General features: G+C 38.6%; 2 non-coding genes across 2 annotated transcripts; both read left to right on the top strand.

Annotated features, from left to right (window-relative positions):
- The first annotated feature begins 7713 nt into the window (after positions 1–7713).
- On the top strand, positions 7714–7820 carry LOC141699564 (small nucleolar RNA R71). Its single transcript, XR_012566014.1, has one exon. It is a non-coding gene; the product is annotated as a small nucleolar RNA R71 (small nucleolar RNA).
- A 9092-nt stretch (positions 7821–16912) lies between these two features.
- Positions 16913–17019, top strand: LOC141699384 (small nucleolar RNA R71). Its single transcript, XR_012565851.1, has one exon. It is a non-coding gene; the product is annotated as a small nucleolar RNA R71 (small nucleolar RNA).
- Positions 17020–19992: the final 2973 nt, after the last annotated feature.

Below are 19992 nucleotides of genomic sequence, written 5' to 3'. Positions count from 1 at the left end.
CAACTAGCAATGAATTTCAATTTTTCTCTAATTTCTAAAAATCCATGTTATTTTATTATTAAGAGAATATCCTAAATTTTAAATATGAATAAGCGATTAAACCTCGACAAACAAACAAACCATGATCATGATCTAATAATTAAGAAACCTATAAGACTTAGTGAAATACAAGCGTCCCTAGCATGTAAATTAATTCGATAAGACTTAACATCACTAAATACGACATCACTGCACTAGCATCAATATCATAAATTAATCGGAAAAATCATCTAAGGGATCATGTTATAATGCAAATGCATGAACTATATGAACAAACTAACATAAAAACTACCAAAAAAATAATAATACTTAAAAATACTACATGGAAAAATATGCACTATATGAACTAAACTATCATGAATATGCAAACTATATGTGACTCACATAAAACATATTTCTTCAACTACTACCCCCAAACTTAAAATATTCATTGTCCTTAGTGAAGGTAATAGTATGGAATTCAGGCATACCTAATCAGAATCAGGCTCCTCACCCTCAATGGATGGAGTGTCAGGTGTGTCCAGAGGTGGATACACGGAATCCTCACCAAAAACTGGCCACTGGATGTCAACACCGGTGGCTCAAAAAGCTGTCCCCAATGCTTGGGTGAGATTACGTGCAAACCTGCTGTGGATGTCATGCATCGCATACATCCTCCTAGCCAGATGCCTGTACTGTATCATGCTCATGCCAGCTCCTATAGCAGCTCCTTCCTCCTCCTCATGTGCCTGCTGCGATGGCCCTACCTCATCTCCTAACTGAGATCTCCATGCAGTCCTGCTCGCCTGAGTGGCCCTAACAGCTGGCCTCCCACCAGGTAGGTGGCCAAAAGTATAACCAAACCCCTTCAGATCGGGCTTACCTCCATCCCATTCTTGCATCGTAGCCAAAGTAGTGATGTCAATAGGAGCACTCGGGATCTGCAACTGCTCATGTGCGGGCCAATAAACACCAACTGCCATGCACAGCTTCGTCACAACAGACGCATATGAAATAGACCCCGTGGTACTCCCCCTCAAGAACTTCAGGATACCCTGATAAATCACCATCCCCAAATCCATATAATCGCCCTGAAGAATGCCCCATAACAGTCGTGCACGCTCCACAGTAATCTCATGCACATGCAAAGATGGCATGATGTTAGCACAAATAAACGCGTTCCATGCACGGGCAAACATGTTCATGCTGGAAGCCGGGAGCGTAGAATACTCGATCGTACCCCTCTTAATCTTCTAGTGAGTGTCGGGCAGGCACAACTTAGCAATAATAAGATCTAGTTCAAAGTCCTCTAGAGTCTTATCGTTCCACGTATCTTGCTCGACCTTCCTCACGGGCTGCTCAATCACCGTCCTAATAGCCTCTGCACAGTCCTCCCTCGAACCACCGTGAAGCCATTCTTCTCAGCCTACGCGTTTGCATAGAACTCGCGAACAACACTCATGGGCACAACAGTGGGTGCCTCACAAAAAGAAACTCGTCCCATCTCCAGAATCATCTCCAATAGCTTACCATCCTTCCCTGATGGCAGAAAACCTCGCTCCTTGATGATCTGCTTTGAGAGAAGCCTCGTATACTCCGCTTCAGCCTCGGGAGTAGAGAACCTCGGCCTTACACCACCCACACTTGAGGAATCGGTGGTGCTGCTACTTACTTATGTTCTTTGTCTCTTGGGTGCCATTGGATTTGAGTAGTGAGAATAAGAGTTGTGTTTGAGAGAGAATTTGTGTTGAGAATTTGTGAAGTGGTGAAAAAGTTTGTGTATGAGGTGTATGTATATATAGGTGGTGAAAATAGAATTATATATGGAATAGAAGTGGGATTTGATTATGGGAATAATGGGAGTAAGGAGTTTGATTTGGAGAGGAAAATTTAGGATGTGGGGGAGTAAAATTCGGTTGGGAATTGATTTTGTAGCAAAAATCCTGATTTCCCCCTTAAAACTGCCTTTTACTTTTTTTTTGAGTCGGGACCTCGGCGCGGCCACGTGCTAGGACAGAGCGGGCGCGCGCTACTTCTGCCAAACCGGCGCGGCCGCACACTGGAACAGCGCGGGCGCGCCGTGTTTCTGTGTTTTCAGCGCGGTCACGCGCTAGGACAGCGCGGTCACGCGCTAGGACAGCGTGGGCGCGCCGGGCTTTTGTAGTCAGTCCTGATTTTTTTCCGTTTTTTGTTTTTTTTTTGTGATTTTCTCTTTTTTTCTTGCTTCCTCTACTTACTAATGTACAACAAACTTGGGTTTCCTCCCAAGAAGCGCTTGCTTTACGTCGTTAGCTTGACGTAAAACCTTGAGCTCAAACGGACAATAAAACGACACTAACCACCCCGCAGTTTACCATCTCACCATAATAATGCTTCAACCTCTGACCATTTACCTTGAATACTGGGCCCAGATCATTCTCAAAAATTTCCACCGCTCCATGCGGAAACACAGTTTTGACAATAAACGACCCTGACCATCTTGACTTCAACTTTCCAGTAAAAAGACGGAGACGAGATTTGAACAAAAGAACTTGTTGCCCCGGCACAAATGATTTGAGCACTAGACCCCGGCCGTGCCACCTCTTGACTTTCTCCTTATATATTTTATTATTCTCATAAGCTTGAAGTCGAAATTCGTTGAGTTCATTCAATTGAAGCATCCTCTTCTTTCCAGCTGCATCCAAATCCAGATTCAATTTCTTCAAAGCCCAATACACTTTATACTCCAGCTCCACCGACAAATGACACCCATTACCATAAACCAACTGATACGGTGACATCCCTAGCAGAGTCTTGTATGTTGTTCGATACGCCCAAACAGCTTCATCAAGCTTCAAAGACCAATCCTTCCTCGATGGACACACAACTTTCTCTAAAATGCGCTTAATCTCCTGGTTAGATACCTCGGCTTGACCATTCATTTGAGGATGATAATCCGTAGCAATGCGATGATTTACATTATACCTTTGCATCATAGTAGTGAACTTGTAGTTACAGAAATGCGACCCCTCATCACTGATTATGACTCTTGGAGTTTCAAATCTTGTGAATATATGCTTATGAAGAAAATTAAGCACCACTTTCACATAATTCATTGGCAACGCCTTAACTTCAACCCATTTCGACACATAAGCAACCGCCAACAGGGTATACTGATTGTTATAGGATGAGATAAATGGCCCCATGAAGTCAATTTCCCAAACATCGAAGACCTCAACCTCGAGAAGCATATTAAGAGGCATCTCATCCCTCTTAGACATATTACCCACATGTTGACATCGATCACATTTCAAAATGAACTGGTGAACATCTTTAAACAAGGTTGGCAAAAGAAACCTGCTTGCAGAATACGAGCTGCTGTCTTTTCTCCATCATAATGTCCCCCATAAGCCGTTAAGTGGCAATCTCGCACGATCCCCCCCCCGTTTCGCTGTAAGGAATACATCTCCTGATGATTTGGTCAACTCCTTGGCAAAAAAGAAACGGCTCATCCCACATATACCACTTCACTTCATGTAGAAACTTCTTCCTTTGAGCATAAGATAAGTCAGGAGGCATGATATTACTCACAAGGTAGTTCAAAATATCTGTAAACCGCGATTCTTCTTCTTGCACTCCAAACAACTGCTCGTCGGGAAAAGACTCATTTATCAATGTCTTATCCAATAAAGTAGCATTAGGGTTCTCTAAAAGCGAGAGATGATCAGCGCCTTGATTTTCAGTCCCCTTTATGTCCTTGATCTCTAGTTCAAATTCTTGAAGCAAAAGAACCCATCTAATCAATCTAGGCTTCGAGTCCTTCTTTGAGACGAGATAACGAATTGTCGCGTGATCAGTGAAAACTGTCACCTTAGTCCCAAGTAGATAAGATTAAAATTTCTCAAAACCATAGATAATAAACACAAGTTCTTTCTCTGTAGTAGTATAATTCAGTTGAGCACCATTTTGGGTCTTGCTAGCGTAGTAGACCACATGAACTTCTCCAACTGCATAGTCATTTGCATCGCACATCATCTCCAAAGATTCATTCCAATCAGGTGCAGTTATGACAGCTTCCGTGATAAACTCTTCTTCAATGTTTCAAAAGCTACAAGGCACTCGTCATCGAACTTGAAAGGGACGTCTTTCTCTAGCAAACTACACAATGGCTTTAAAATTTTAGAGAATTCTTTGATGAAACGCCTATAGAAACCCGTATGACCAAGAAAACTGCGAATTCCCTTAACAGAAATAGGAGGAGGAAGATTTTCAATGACCCCCACCTTGGCTTTGTCCACCTCAAGACCCTTACTAGAAACCTTGTGCCCGAGAATAATGCCCTATCGCACCATAAAGTGACATTTTTCTCAATTGAGAACCAAATTGGTCTCAACACACCTCTTGAGAATGTGTCCAAGATTTTACAAGCATTCATCAAAAGAATCTCCAAATACAGAGAAGTCGTTCATGAATACCTCCACATTCTGGCCAATCATATCAGAAAAAATGGCCATCATACATCTCTGAAATGTGGCTGGTGCACCACACAGACCAAAAGAAATTCTTCTGAAGGCGAAAGTACCAAATGGACAAGTGAAGGTAGTCTTCTCCTGATCTTCTGGAGTGATACAAATCTGATTGTAACCCGAATAGCCATCAAGAAGATAGTAGTACTCATGACCAACCAATCTATCAAACATCTGGTCAATGAAGGGTAAAGGGAAGTGATCCTTCCTAGTGGCCTTATTCAGCTTCCTATAGTCCATGCAAACTCTCCACCCCGTGACTGTTCTTTTAGGAATAAGCTCATTCTTCTCATTTGCTACCACAGTAATTCCACCTTTCTTTGGCATACATTAAACCGGGCTTACCCATGAACTGTCAGATGTAGGATAGATGATCCCTGCATCTAGCCACTTAAGAATTTCTTTCTTCACTACTTTTTTCATGATCAGATTAAGTCTTCTTTGCTGCTCAATCGTAGGCTTGCTACTTCCTGTAGCAGAATTTTATGCATGCAATAAGAAGGGTCGATTCCCTTGATATCTGCTATAGTCCAATCAATTACCGATTTGAACTTTCTTAGAAGCCGCAATAGCTTTTCCCTGTCACTACCTGAAAGGTCAGATGCAATAATAACAGGAAAAGTAGATGCATCACCTAAAAATGCATACCTCGAATTCTCAGGTAAAGGCTTAAGCTCAAGAGTGGGAGCTTCCTCAATAGATGGCTTGATGTGTGTGGGAGCTTTGTTCAATTCCTCCATTCTAAGAGATTTAAAAGGTATATCAATCTTCCTGTTCCAGGGAGAAGCATTCAAATATTGTAATTGTTCTTCACCTTCGTCAACTTCACTATCTGAATTTCCCAATAAGGCTTTTTCAAAGGCATCAGACCTTAGCAATTGATCAAGTTCTGAAGTAACCACATAATCGACCAACTCCACCTTTAAGCACTCCTCATTTTCCGTAGGAAATTTCATAACATTGAACACATTAAAAGTTACATCCTAATCCAGCACTCGCATTGTGAGCTCACCCTTCTGCACATCTATCAAGGTTCGGCCGGTCGCCAAGAAAGGTCTTCCCAAGATTATGGGAATCTTCTTATCCTCCTCAAAATCAAGAATGACGAAATCAGCAGGAAAGATGACTTTATCAACCTTGACCAAAACATCCTCCATAATACCTCGCTGATATGTAATAGAACGGTCGACCAATTACAAAGTCATATAAGTTGGTTTTGGATCAGGTAATCCAACTGCTTGAAGATTGACAAAGGCATCAGATTGATGCTAGCTCCCAAGTCACATAAGCATATGTCAAAAGACACTTTTTCGATAGTACACAAAATAGTGAAGCTTCCTGGATCTATAAGCTTCGGAGGCAACTTTTGTTGCAGCACAACACTGCATTCCTCAGTGAGAGCGACTGTCTCTAAATCATCTAGTTTTAGGGGTGAGCATCGGTCGGTTTGGGCGGTTTGGAGGGTCCAAACCGAACCAAACCGAAATTAGCGGTTTCCCTAAAATCCAATCCGAAACCAAACCGTTATGTGAAAAAACCAAACCAATCCGTTTAAAACGGTTCGGTTCGGTTTGGTTTCTGTTTAAACCGTTTTTCCTATAAAACAAAATTAGAAATTAAATTAAACTTGAAATTGTAAATAAGAATCGAAATTCTGTACCATATTATAGAATTATATTTTCTATTATAATCATATTCAAAAAAAATATATATAAAAATAATGACTTTGAAAAATAAAAAAAGCAAGAAGACATACGAAAAAGATGCGACCAGTTATTATGCTTTTTTAGAATAAAAATAAAAATAGTGAAAATATAACACATACATGAATATTTATATCTTAGAATAAAATATATTATGATTAGTTCTTTTATATGTTTTAGTTTACACATATGTTGTACATAATAATTTTATTATTAATTGCACTTTACTAATATATTTAAATATTCGGTTCGGTTATATCGGTCGGTTTGGAGGTAAAAACCGAAACCAAACCGAAAAAATTTGGTTTTTAAAATGTCAATCTGTAACCGAACCAAACCGTTAGTAAACCGTAAAATTCGGTTTGGTCGGTTTGGATTGGGCGGTTTTGGTCGGTTTGGATAATTTATGCTCAGCCCTATCTAGTTTCACTTTCCGAGAGAGAATACCTTTCATAAAATTTGCGTAACTAGGCATCTGCTCAAGAGCCTCAACGAAAGGTGTGTTGATATGAAGTTTCTTGAACACCTTCAGAAACTTCTCAAATTACTTGTCCAGCTTTTTCTTCTACAGCCGCTTAGGAAAAGGCGGTGGAGGATAGATCTGTTTCTCCCCTGTATTACCCTCAGGAGGAGTGTGCTCAACAGTAGTCTTCCTTGGTTCCACTTCTACTTCCTGCTGCTCTACTTCTTTCTCAGCCTCAGCTTCTTCAGTCAACGCTTGAGTTTGTTCAGGATTCGTAACCTTTCAAGACCTCAAAGTGATTACATTTACCTGCTCCTTAGCTTCCTTTCTTCCTGGCACTTCAGTGTCACTAGGTAGTGTACCAGGCTGACGATTTAGCAAGGCATTGGCAATTTGCCCAATTTAATTTTCCAAGGTCTTGATAGAAACAGCTTGACTCTTGCACATAAGCTTCAACTCCTCTAATTCAGATTTTTCATTAGCTTATTACAGCTGAAGTTGTTGTCTTGGTGCATATTGCGGTTGCTGAAAACCAGGAGGGTTATACTACTTAGCTGGATACTGCTGATAAGGCTGTTCAACTGCATTTTGAGCATTGCTCCAACTGAAATTAGGATGATAAGTGGCTGGCACAAGTTGCTGTGAACGCTGAAAGTTGCTTACGAACTGAGCTGATTCACTAGAAATTATGCACTAATCAATCTCATGGGCACCAGCACAAAGCTCACAGACACTAGCGATTTAATTAACCCCATGATTGGACAAAGTGTCCATCTTCATCGTCAAATCCTTAAGTTGGGAAGCTATAGCAGTTGCTGCATCCAACTCCAAAATTCCTGCTATTTTTTCCTGAGTCAGTCTCTGGGAAGGATTCTGGTACTCATTAGTAGCCATCTGTTCAATCAATTCATAAGCTTCATCATAGCTCTTAGCCCACAAGGCTCCTCCTGATGCTGCATCGAGCATGGGTCTAGAGGTAGCACCCAATCCATTGTAGAAACAATTAATAATCATCCAATCAGGCATGCTATGGTGTGGGCACTTCCTTAGCATCTCCTTATATCGATCCCAAGCCTCACACATAAATTCTACAGTTTGTTAGGCAAACTGAGTAAGAGCATTCCTGATTGCATCAGTCTTCTCCATAAGGAAGAATTTAGTGAGAAACTTTTGAGCAAGATCTTCCCAAGTGGTGATAGACCCTGCTGGTACAAAATGTAACCAACACTTAGCTTTGTCCCTCAGAGAAAATGGGAAGAGTCGCAGCTTGATAGCATCTTCAGTCATATCATTGAACTTGAACGTGTCACAGATCTCGATGAAATCCCTGATGTGCATGTTGGGGTCTTCAGTAGGAGAACCCCAAAACTGAACTGAGTTATGTATCATCTGAATCGTGCTTGACTTAATCTTAAAAGTGTTAATCCTGATGGTTGGCCTGATGATGCTTGACTGAATGTCATTGATCTTAGGCTGAGAATAGTCCATCAAAGACTTAGGATTCTCTGCTTAATCTCCCATCACTACTAAAACTGGTTCTTCGACTTTCTCTTCTTCTTCTACCTTCTTTTCTTCTTTGAAAACTTCCTTTCGAACCACCACAACTTCTTCCTCGGCTTTATCCAGAGTTCTCTTACGAGTACGAGAACGCATATGCATACACCCTCACTAGAGTACCTGAAATAAGAGAAGGAAACAGATAAGTAACAATGTCCGAGTCAATGAACTTTAACGACCACTGATGGAAAATAGATAAACTAAAAATTAACACTGCAGTCCCCGGCAACGGCACTAAAAACTTGTTAGTTGCTAAACACGCGCTAAATTACACGCAAGTATACGAGTTCGCAAGTAGTATAAGATATAAATCAGATTCATTTCCACAGGGACTAGCTTTGGTTAACTAATTAATTTATGCACTTAAGCAACAATATATGGCTATTATTCAATGCTAAGATGATAACAAATTAAGGTTGTTTATAACTAAGAATTAAACTAACAATTATAACTAAGAGAATAAAGAGGGTTGTATATTATATGAGATAAACATGGGATTCTAACTTCATTAAATACTTCATTCAATAGCCTTATTGTTCTTAACCTTAACATGCAATGATGATGACACTAATTAGATAACACGAAACTGCTAAACGCCAACTTTCGTTGCACGAATAACATACTATCAGACATCCAAAAAAGAGATAGAAACTGAATAGACACCAATTATATTGAGACCCTATATGTCTATAGAATTTGACAATATAACGGTTTAAGCACAAGTATCTATCATGATTACACAGGGAAAGTAAGATGGTTAAAATTACCTACGAATCATGCATAATAACACATGAACCTATGCTAGCATGGCAAGTTCTAAATCCTTAAATTCACTATCGCTTCATTAAAGATTAACACACTATCTTATAAGTTCACGACGCTCATAAGACGAATACGCACAACCAATACTAGGTTATCATACGATCACCACACACTAAGGCATCGAAACAAATTAACTAAATAAATCCATAAATAAATTCGTTAAAACCCCACGATAACGACTAGCCCATAATCGGACTCATCATCAACGTGGGTTCCGATGAAAGCATGGTATAACAAATATAGTCTTTATACTTAAATAACAAAACCAAGTACGAAACAAGAGTAAGGTTCACAAATAAGAAAACTAGCATCCAAGTTACAACTTAGAACAAAGATTCACAAGTAAAAACAAGATCTTCTTCGTCTTCGTTGAATCCGTGCTAAAACGGTCTTCTTACGGCTCTCCTTGCGCTCTGGTACGTCTTCGTTGAATCCGTGCTAAAACGGTCTTCTTACGGCTCTCCTTGCGCTCTGGTACGTCTCTCCCTTGAAAATGTCCTTTATTTGAATATATATAGCAGCCCCATGCAATCCAGAAGTCCTCAAATTGTAATTATAATAGAATCAGGATTCTTTGAATTCACATCGGTGCGGTTGCGCGCTATCACAGCGCGGGCGTGCTGCCTTTCTGACATCCTGGCATGGCCGCACGCTTGACCAGCGCGGGCGCGCCGTACCTCTGGAAAAAACTTCAGATTTCTGATTTTCTTTGTTACTTCGAGTCGGCTTTCCACGAGCTTTTATTCCAACACCACCTTGACACCAAATTAGCACCAAAACAATGCTAATTCACCTGATTACCTAGATAATGCATGAAATACAAAAATACTAGAAAACACGTTAAAACACTTAACAACTTGAGTACAAACGCATCAATTCAAAGCTTAATAGAGCATTATAAAGAGTCATAAATGCCACTCAACACCCACCTCCACCATCCACAAATCAAATCAGCCACACATGAGTAGATATGAGGCTATCAAGGTTCCAATCCAGAAGATTCATGAATATCCAATCTGGAAAGTGAAGATGGCCATGTGTATGGAAACAACAGATCCTGTATATCTGAAGAGGATTTATGATGGTCCTTACATGACAATGAAGCTAGTTGTTGATGTTGTTGTCCAAGAGGAAAAGATGGTTGATAAAGAGAAGAATGACAATTCTTCTGATGATCTTTCATCTATTATGAAAGATGCAAAAGTTAGACATATTTTGTATAGCAGTCTTGACAATGTCATGTCCAATAGGGTCATTGAATGCAAAACTACCCAAGAATTTTGGGACACTTTGGAGGTCATGTGTCAAAGCACTTCTGCTATCAAGAAGAACATAAGAATTATACTCACTCAGAAGTATGAACACTTTGACTCAAAAGCTGATGAGTCCTTGATTAAAATCTATGACGAGTTTTAAAAGCTGATGAATGACTTGTCACTGGTTGATAAAGAGTATGATCCAGAAGATTCTAACTTAAAGTTTCTTCTTGCACTCCCTGAAAAGTGGAACTTAAAAGTCACATCAATTATGGATAACTATGGTCTTGATGAAACATCTCTAGATGAGATCTATGGTATGTTGAAGACTCATGAACTGAAGATGGAGAAAGAAGCAAGAGGAAAGGGCCTAGAACAAGACAGGTTGCACTTAATGTTGAAGAAAAACCAAGAGAGAAAGCCGGGAGAAAAAGCAACTCTAAAGGCAAAGCTATGATTGCAAAGTCTGATACTGATACATCAAACTCTGATGATGACTCAAACTATGAAAGTGAATCAGATATTAAAAGTGATCATGGCAATAATGATGATATTCAACAGATGACTACTCGATTTGTTAAAAGCTTCAAGAGGATGGTCTACAAAGACTTCAAGAGGGAAAAAGGTTTTCCAGGTTGGGCTCTAGTTCCTCGAATACTGATAGGTGGAATTACAGAAGAAACTCTGATGAGAAGGAGTCAAAATCTGAAAAATATGACAACTCAAAGACAAAGTGCTACAACTGTGATGGAATTGGACACTTTGCAGCTGATTGTAGGAAGCCAAAGGTTGAGAAGAAATAAGCCTTGATTACCAAGAAGAAGAACTGGGATGATACATCAGAATCAGATGAGGGTGTTAACTATGCTCTCATGGCAAATGCTAATAGTGAGGCCGAGACTACTAAGATGAAGGTACCTCAAACTACATTTGCTTTTGATACTGATGATATCTTTGAACTAAGGCTATTTCTTAAATCACTGCATTTTAGTTATAGGGATCAAGCACTTGAAAATGCTATGATTAAAACTAAAAATTATGATCTTAAGAAATGGAATGATCACTTAGAAGCTGAATTAATTTTCATGCTATAAAATCAAAAGAAAAGAGATGATGCTTTGTATATTAAGGAAAAACTATTAGAAAAACATGCTTATCTAGAAAAGGAATTAGCTAAAGAAAGAGAGGTTATTAAGATTTGGACTAATTGAGGAAAAACAACTCAAGGATTAATAGAAAATGGCTGTTGGGGATCAGGATTATGATATGCTAATAAAACTAATTTTGATAAGTTAAATGAAAAAGAAATTGATAAAATTAAACCAATAAATACTGATAAGAATGTAAAACTGAACAAGTCTCAGTTAAGACCTATCAAGTTTAATTTAAGTGCTAATAATGTTAAGTCAGTAAATGAAAAAGGGTCAACATCAACATCTAAGTCAAACTTAAAAACTGATAGTGTGAACAAGTTCACACCAAGTCAGTAAATGTTGGTTTGCTGACTCAGAAATAGCTTAAGCAAAAGCTGAAGGAAGTTAAAATGAAAAACAAGGAGAAACATCCTAGAAAGAACATAAATGGGAAAGTAGGTGTCAATAAGAAGAATAAATATAAACCTATTCCTACTGCACCTAGAAAGACATGTTTTAAATGTGGTAGTGCTAATCATCTTGTTGTTGTTTGCAGGAAGAATAAAGGGATAAATATTATCTCCTAAGTCAGAGTTTAGGAATAGAACAGTTAGATATAAACCATAAAATTCATGTTTTCATTGTGGTAGTGTTTGACATTCAATTTATACATGTAAAGAGTATCACAGTTTGTACTATGATTATTATGAACTGAAACCTTCTTTAAATAAATCAAACATTATTTCTAAATGTGTAAACTCTGATATTAAGAATGTTAGCATAAACTCTGATTCAAAGTCTTCTGCTGCAAATGTTAACAAACTTAAAAAGGCCAAAGAAACCAAACAAGTCTGGGTCCTTAAAAACAATAATTAATTATTTATCTGATTGTAGGGTAACATGAAAAATTTTCTAGTCTTGGATAGTGGATGTTCAGGATATATGACTGAAAATAAATCCCTACTATCAGAGTTTAAGGAGGAGGCTGGTCCAAATATTTCTTATGAAGATGGCAACTTATGAAAGACTTTGGGATATGGCAAGATCAAACCTGGAAATGTCATCAATGAGAATATAGCTCTAGTTACAGGACTCAAGCATAATCTGATCAGTTTGAGTCAAATCTATGACAGAGGTTACCATGTGACTTTTTATGAAGAACATTATGAAATTGTCGGTAAGTCAGATGACAAGGTTGCAATGACTGGTTATAGACATGGTAACTTATATGAAGCCAGGATCTCCTTAAATTCTGATAATTTTGAAATATGTCTACTTAGTAGAGTATCCGTGGAAGACGGCTGGAACTGGCATAAAAGACTTTCTCATCTCAATTTCAACAACATCAATAAACTTGTGAAGAAAGATCATGTGAGAGGATTTCCCAATGCAGTATTTACTCCTAATAGCTTTTGCGACTCCTGCTAGAAAGCCAAATTAAGGAAATTATCTTTTAAGAGTAAAACAGAATCCCGAATTCTTGAACCTTATCACTTGCTTCATATTAATCTTTTTGGTCTAGTAAATGTAATGTTTATTGCAAAGAAGAGGTATGCACTTGTAATTGTTGATGAATATACAAGGGACACATGGGTGTATTTTTTGCACACCAAGGATGAATATCCAACAATTCTTGTTGATCTTGTAAAGGAACTGGAAAAAGGATCAACACACAAAGTAAAGATCATTATAAGTGACAATGGAACTGAATTCAAGAACAACACTATGGAAGAATTCTGCAAGTACAAGGGGATCAAATAGGAATTCTCTGCCCCTGAAACTCCACAACAAAATGGAGTTATTGAAAGAAAGAATAGAACTCTCATAGAAGCTGCAAGGACCATGGTTGAAGAAGCAAAAATGCCAACCTACTTCTGGGCTGAGACTGTGCAAACTACATGCTTCACACAAAATGCAACATTGATAAAAAAGCATGGCAAAACACCATTTGAGATGGTGAAAGGAAAAAAGCCAAATTTGAAGTACTTTCACATATTTGGCTGCAAATGTTTTGTTTTCAAAACTCATCATGAACAACTTATAAAATTTGATCTAAAAGCTGATGAAGGCATTTTTGTTGGATATCCACTACCAACAAAAGCTTTCAGAGTTTATAATCTGAGAACAAGGGTGGTCATGGAATCTATTCATGTGTCTTTTGATGACAAGAAGATTACAGGTCTAGAAGATGTAGATGCTCATGAAGAGTTGAGATTTGAAAATGAAGTACCATATGCTAAACTGTTAAATCCTAATAATCTGACAAATCCTGATACCGCAAATCCTGATATCACTCTAAACTCTGATGAGCCACATATCAATGAAAATACTACAAATACTGAAGCACATGTTGAGGGGGAGCAACATGATTCACATCAAGAGTCAAGTGATTCAAATCAAGAAACATCAGTAGATACTCCATCAGACTCTGATTCCTCAAATACTGATCATACTGGAAATACTGATTCAGGGGGAGCTTAAAGAAATAATGATGGTACAAGAAAAAGTGAAAATAGAGACTTCATGGATCAAGAGGAGGTTTTACTTTAAGAAATCAACCTCCTTCTGCAAAAAAATGGACTAAGTCATACACACTTGACTTAATCATTGGAAATCCTGATAGTGGTGTCAAGACTAGAAAAGCCACTCAAAATGAATGTCTTTATCATTTTTTTCTATCTCAAACTGAACCCAGGAAAGTGGAAGAAGCTCTTCAAGATGCTGATTGGATCACAACAATGCAAGAAAAGCTCAATGAATTTGAAAGGAACCAAGTCTAGACATTGGTACCAAGACCAAAGAATAGATCAGTAGTTGGTACAAAGTTGGTGTTCTGAAACAAGACTGACAGTGAGGGCATTATTATAAGGAATAAAGCAAGGCTAGTTGCAAAGGGTTATTCACAGCAAGAATGCATGGATTATGATGAGACTTTTGCTCCAGTTGCAAGGCTTGAGGAAATCAGAATTTTTCTAGCCTATGTTGCTCACATGAAGTTCAAGGTGTTCCAAATGGATGTTAGTGTATTTTTAAATGGTGAACTTGATGAGGAAGTTTATGTTGAACAACTTCTAGGGTTTATTGATCCAAAATACCCAGATCATGTGTATAAGCTGGATAAGGAACTTTATGGACTAAAGCAAGCTCCAAGAGTATGGTATGTGTTATTTTCCAACAATATAACAACAAAATTACAGAGGGGGGTTGAATAGAATTCTAGTTTCTTTTGCTTTTCTAAAAACTCTTTCTGAAATATACAACTGTGTTTGCGAATATGCAAGAATGCAGATAAAGCTTTTAAAGTATTCTACTAACACAAAGTAAATAAACACAAGTTTAAAAACTTTCTGGTGGATTTGTCTTTCCACCAGAGATGTATATTTAAAAAAATCTCTGTGATGCGAATTTTACACAGCTACTTACAAGTTTTTTCTACAACTTAGAACTCGAGAGTCTTTTCTAAAGATACAGCTTGCTAAACTCTCTAGTTCTTTCTTGTTCTATTTGTTGTGCTTAGTTGTTATAAAATACTTGTTACACTTGGTTTATATATTCACCAAGCTTAAGTGTACAATCAGACAAGAGTAATATTCCTATCAGCTAGGTCCAAGCACATGCTTCTTCATTTCTCTTTGAACAAGCTTGTTTTGTATGGAAATGGAAATAGTTCATTTTCTTTTAAAACCTGCCATCAGGCTACCACATTTCTTTTATGCAGTATCAACTCATGTGATTATGTCAGCTTCTGTCAAGTCACTATCAACTTCTATCTTTGATGATCTTTGAATTTCATTGCATTGAAGACATTGATAGTCACGTCCTGACCCTAAACTCTCATAGTAAGCTCACCCTTCTGTACATCGATCAAAGTTCGGCCATTAGCTAAGAATGGTCTCCCCAAGATAATGGGAGTCTTCTTATCTTCCTTAAAGTCCAGAATGACAAAATCAGCAGGGAAGATGAGTTTATCCACCTTAATAAAGACATCCTCCACTACACCTCGCGGATAAGTGAAGGATCGATTAGCTAGTTGTAAAGACATGTTTACCGATTTTGGATCAAGCAGACCAAGTTTCTTGAAGACAGACAATGACATCAGATTGATGCTAGCTCCCAAGTCACACAAACACTTATCGAAAGATAGATTGCCAATGGTACAAGGTATCATGAAGCTTCCCAGATCTTTAAACTTAGGAGGAAGTTTCTGTTGCAGCATAACACTACACTCTTCCGTTAGAGCAACGGTTTCCAACTCCTCAAGTTTTAGCTTCCGAGATAGAATACCCTTCATGAACTTAGCATAGCTCGATATCTGTTCTAGAGCTTCCGAAAAAGGTATGTTAATGTGCAACTTCTTGAAAACCTCCAAAAACTTAGCAAACTACCTGTCAAACTTCTGCTTCTGAAGTCTTTTAGGATATGGAGGTGGAGGATAGACTTGTTTATCTCTTGTATTATGCTCAGGAGGAGTGTTTTCAATAACATTCTTCTTCAGTTCAGCTTCGCCATTCTTTTTCTCAGCAGAATCAGCAGAATTTTCACTTTCTGGAAAAGGGCAGGGCACGGGTGTGCTACTATAGGGTGCGGGCGCGCCTGCATTCTGGATTTTTTTTGAATTTTTATTTTCATGATTTTGGGAGCTTGTGACATTTCCAGACCTCAAGGTGATTGCCTTAAGCTGTTCTTTGACTTCTCTCTTGCCTGGATTAGCCTCTGTGTCACTCAGAAGAGTTCCTTGTGGTCGGTTCCATAATGAATTAGCAATCTTCCCTATTTAATTCTCCAAAGTCTTGAACGAAACCGCTTGGATTTTGCACATAAGCCTCAACTCCTCCAATTCAGATTTTTCATTAGAAGATGGACCGACACCTCCATGAAATTGTTGTTGCACTCCCTGTGGCTGAAATTGCTGCTTTGGTGCAAACTGTTGCTGAAAACCTAGAGGATTGAATTGCTTATTTCCGAACTGCTGATAAGGTTGTTGTGGCTATTGCATACCACCCTGATTATTGCTCCAGTTGAAGTTAGGAATGTTACGGTTGTTAGGATGATAAGTAGCAGGAACAGGTTGCTGCGACCTCTGAAAGTTGCTCACAAACTGAGCTGACTCACTAGATATAGCACATTGCTCCGTCGCATGCGACCCCGCACAAAGCTCACAAACACTCATTAGCGGTTGCACACCATAGCTGGTCAGAGAATCGACCTTCATAGTCAATGCCTTCACCTGAGCAGCAATTTCCGTAGCTGTATCCACCTCCAGAATTCCTGCTACCTTGCCTTATAGTAGCCTCTGAGTTGGATTCTGATATTCATTCGCGCCATCATCTCAATTAGCTCATAAGCTTCCTCATAGCTCTTAGCCCATAAGGCTCCACCTGATGCTGCATAGAGCATAGTTCTTGACTGTGCTCCCAAAACATTATAAAAGTAGTTGATCACCATCCATTCAGGCATATCATGATGAGGACACTTCCTAAGCATCTCCTTATAGCGCTCCCAACCTTCACATAAAGATTCACCCGATTGCTACGCAAATTGAGTAAGAGCATTCCTGATTACAACTGTCTTTGCCATAGGGAAAAATTTAGTAAGAAACTTCTGAGCAAGATCCTTCCATATCACAATAAAACCTGGTGGTAGAGAGTGCAACCAGCTATTAGCTTTATCCCTTAGAGAGAATGGGAAAAGTCTCAGTATCACAACATCTTCAGAAATGTTATTGAACTTGAAGGTGTCGCAGATCTCGATGAAATCCCTAATGTGCATATTGGGATCTTTCGTTGGAGAACCCCCAAACTGGACTGAGTTATGTACCATCTAAATTGTGCCAGGCTTGATCTCAAAGGTATTAGCTGTGATAGCTGGCCTGACAATGCTAGATTGAATGTCATTTATCTTTGGCTGAGAATAATCCATCAACGCTTTCGTTGTTATCTGCTGGTTCTCCCATTGCAATGATCATTTCTTTTTCTTCAACTACTTCTTCAACTTTTTTAACTTCTTCTTCCAAATCTTCAACTACTTTTTCTTCTTCAACTTCGTCCAGTGTTTCCTTACGAGATTGAGAACGTGTTCGCATACACGCTCTTTAGAGTACCTGAAACACATGAACAAAGTAAACCATGTAAGTAAAATAATCCGAGTCAGTGAACTTTAACGACCACTGATGTCAAGCACATAAACTAAAATTTAACACAAATCCCGGGCAGCGGCGCCAAAAACTTGTTCGCACTAAAACACACACGAAAATACACGCAATCATACGTGATCACAAGTAGTATAAGATTTAAGTCAAGATCATTCTCATAGGGATTGGTTTTGGTTAAGTTCAGATTATGCACTTATGCAACAATGTATGTTTATCGTTCACAACTAAGACAAGTAACAAGTTTGAGTTGATTAACTACTTACAAGATTATACTAGCATGCATTAACTAAGAGATTAAAAGTGATTTACTTATATGAGAATAAAACATGGAATTCTAACTTGATTAAATACTTCATTCAAAGTTTATAATAGTATGCGATGGTGATGATAACTAATCAGATAACACAAAACTAGTATACGCTATCTTTCGATATACGTATACCCTACTACTAAGCATCCACAATCAAGATAGAAGTTGAGTAGACACCAATTATGCTTAGACCTTATATGTCTATAGAATTTGAAAACATAACGGTTGAAGAGCAAGTTATCTATTATGATTACATAGGGTGTGTAAGATGGTTAAAATTACACTACGAATTATGCATATCAATTCATACATAAACCTATGCTAGCATGACAAGTTCTAAACATCTATATTCACTGTCGCTTCAATAGAGATTAACAAACAATCTTAGATGTTAGCTACGCATCAAAGACGAATAAGCACAACCAAACTAGGAAATCATAAATCACCACACACTAAAGATTTAGAACAATTAACTATTGAAATCCATAAACAAATCCGCTAGAACCCCATAACAATGATTAGTTCATGATCGAACACATCGTCACCATGGGTTCCAATGAAAATATGATACTAAATTAGTTCAGAATACTACGAGATAATATAAAAGTACTAGGGTTTAGAACAAGAACAAAACAAGCATCCAAAAGTATCACCTAAATCGAAGAATACAAAAATGAAAACTAAATCTTCTTCTCCTTAGCCTTCTCGTGTGCTCTAGGTCTTCTTAATGTTCTCCTTGGCTTCCTTGTTATTAAAAAAAGGCTTCTTATCTTTATTTATAGGCCCCTGGATCGCCTGGACTCTCCAAATCTTCGAATTATAATAAAAACAGGATTCTACAGGATATGATAGGCACGGGCGCGCAGCTATGTGGCGCGGGCGTGCTGGCTTTCTGAAAAATATGGCGCGGCCGCCCTGCTTTAGGAGCGGGCGCGCTTGGGTTATGTTCTTTTTCTGCATTTTCTTCCCTTGTACTCCATTCTTCGTGCGATCTTCTGAAACTCCATTCCTGATCTCTTATTAGCATAAAATCATTGTAAAGCTCCTTTCCACCTCCTGACTAGTGCCCTTGTGGCACCCCAAAACCTGGGGTCAGAGTCTCGGAAGCCACACTATCTAAACTCACACAACTCACACTACAATATGTAAATACTCACGCTTCACGACCCCACACTTAACACACACACACTACAGGTTATTGTCTTGGAAACGAACCATCATTACTAGAGAATTTTATTACAACCCAAATGTAATTAGTCTTACCGGGGGTGACCTTTAAGTAAGGTTAATCTGCCGGCCGAATATACGCTTCTTATTTCTTATTTTACATAAACCATACTTATAAATAAGCCGAACTACAAACAACTGAAAACTAATCCAGCTTATTCCGACTACCTGAGGTACTGCACCAAACAATCTACGGAACAACTAGCCATTTCCTACCCATTTCCTGGCTGTGGTTCTCATGGCAGGCATCTTGATTCACTGTTGTGTTGTGTCAATTTAAGAAAACAACTGTCAGCTAAGATGCTCAGCATAATAATGTACAGTATGAAAATGACTGTATAATAACATCATATATTTTATATATATGTTTTATTTAAAAGTAGATTTCTCGGTGTCCCACACCTTCTTATGAGAATAATTCTTTTAAGGGGTTTTTATAACCTGCGAATACCTTAATAGTAATCCCAGCACCTAGGCTTGGGTTACGGTATTGTATATCAATTCCAATTGGAAGATTTTGGACATCTCACAGGAGCCACCGCATACGATGATCAGTCGTCCTACGGAAAGTAACCTTCTTTACTAGTAAAAGGACTAATACCATCATCTCTCGGGTATCACCCTGGCCGCATTCGGGCTACGTGTCCCATTTTCGGGTATACACATACTTCACAAGTTCCTGAGTACACAAAGTACCTTCGCCTGCGGTACCTTTGGTAGCCCATCCAGCACACGTAGTACCAGAGTCTACCCCTCCATTGTCCTTCAACATAATTCTATCCATCCCGGGAACTTGAAGCACATCGAAGTTCCCCAAGCGTTTTGCTTGTTGATAGAGATAATTTAT

The sequence above is a fragment of the Apium graveolens genome, chromosome 11, assembly GCF_009905375.1.
Source record: "Apium graveolens cultivar Ventura chromosome 11, ASM990537v1, whole genome shotgun sequence".
Classification (NCBI taxonomy): Eukaryota; Viridiplantae; Streptophyta; class Magnoliopsida; order Apiales; family Apiaceae; genus Apium; species Apium graveolens.
This window is presented reverse-complemented; position numbering and strand designations above follow the sequence as displayed.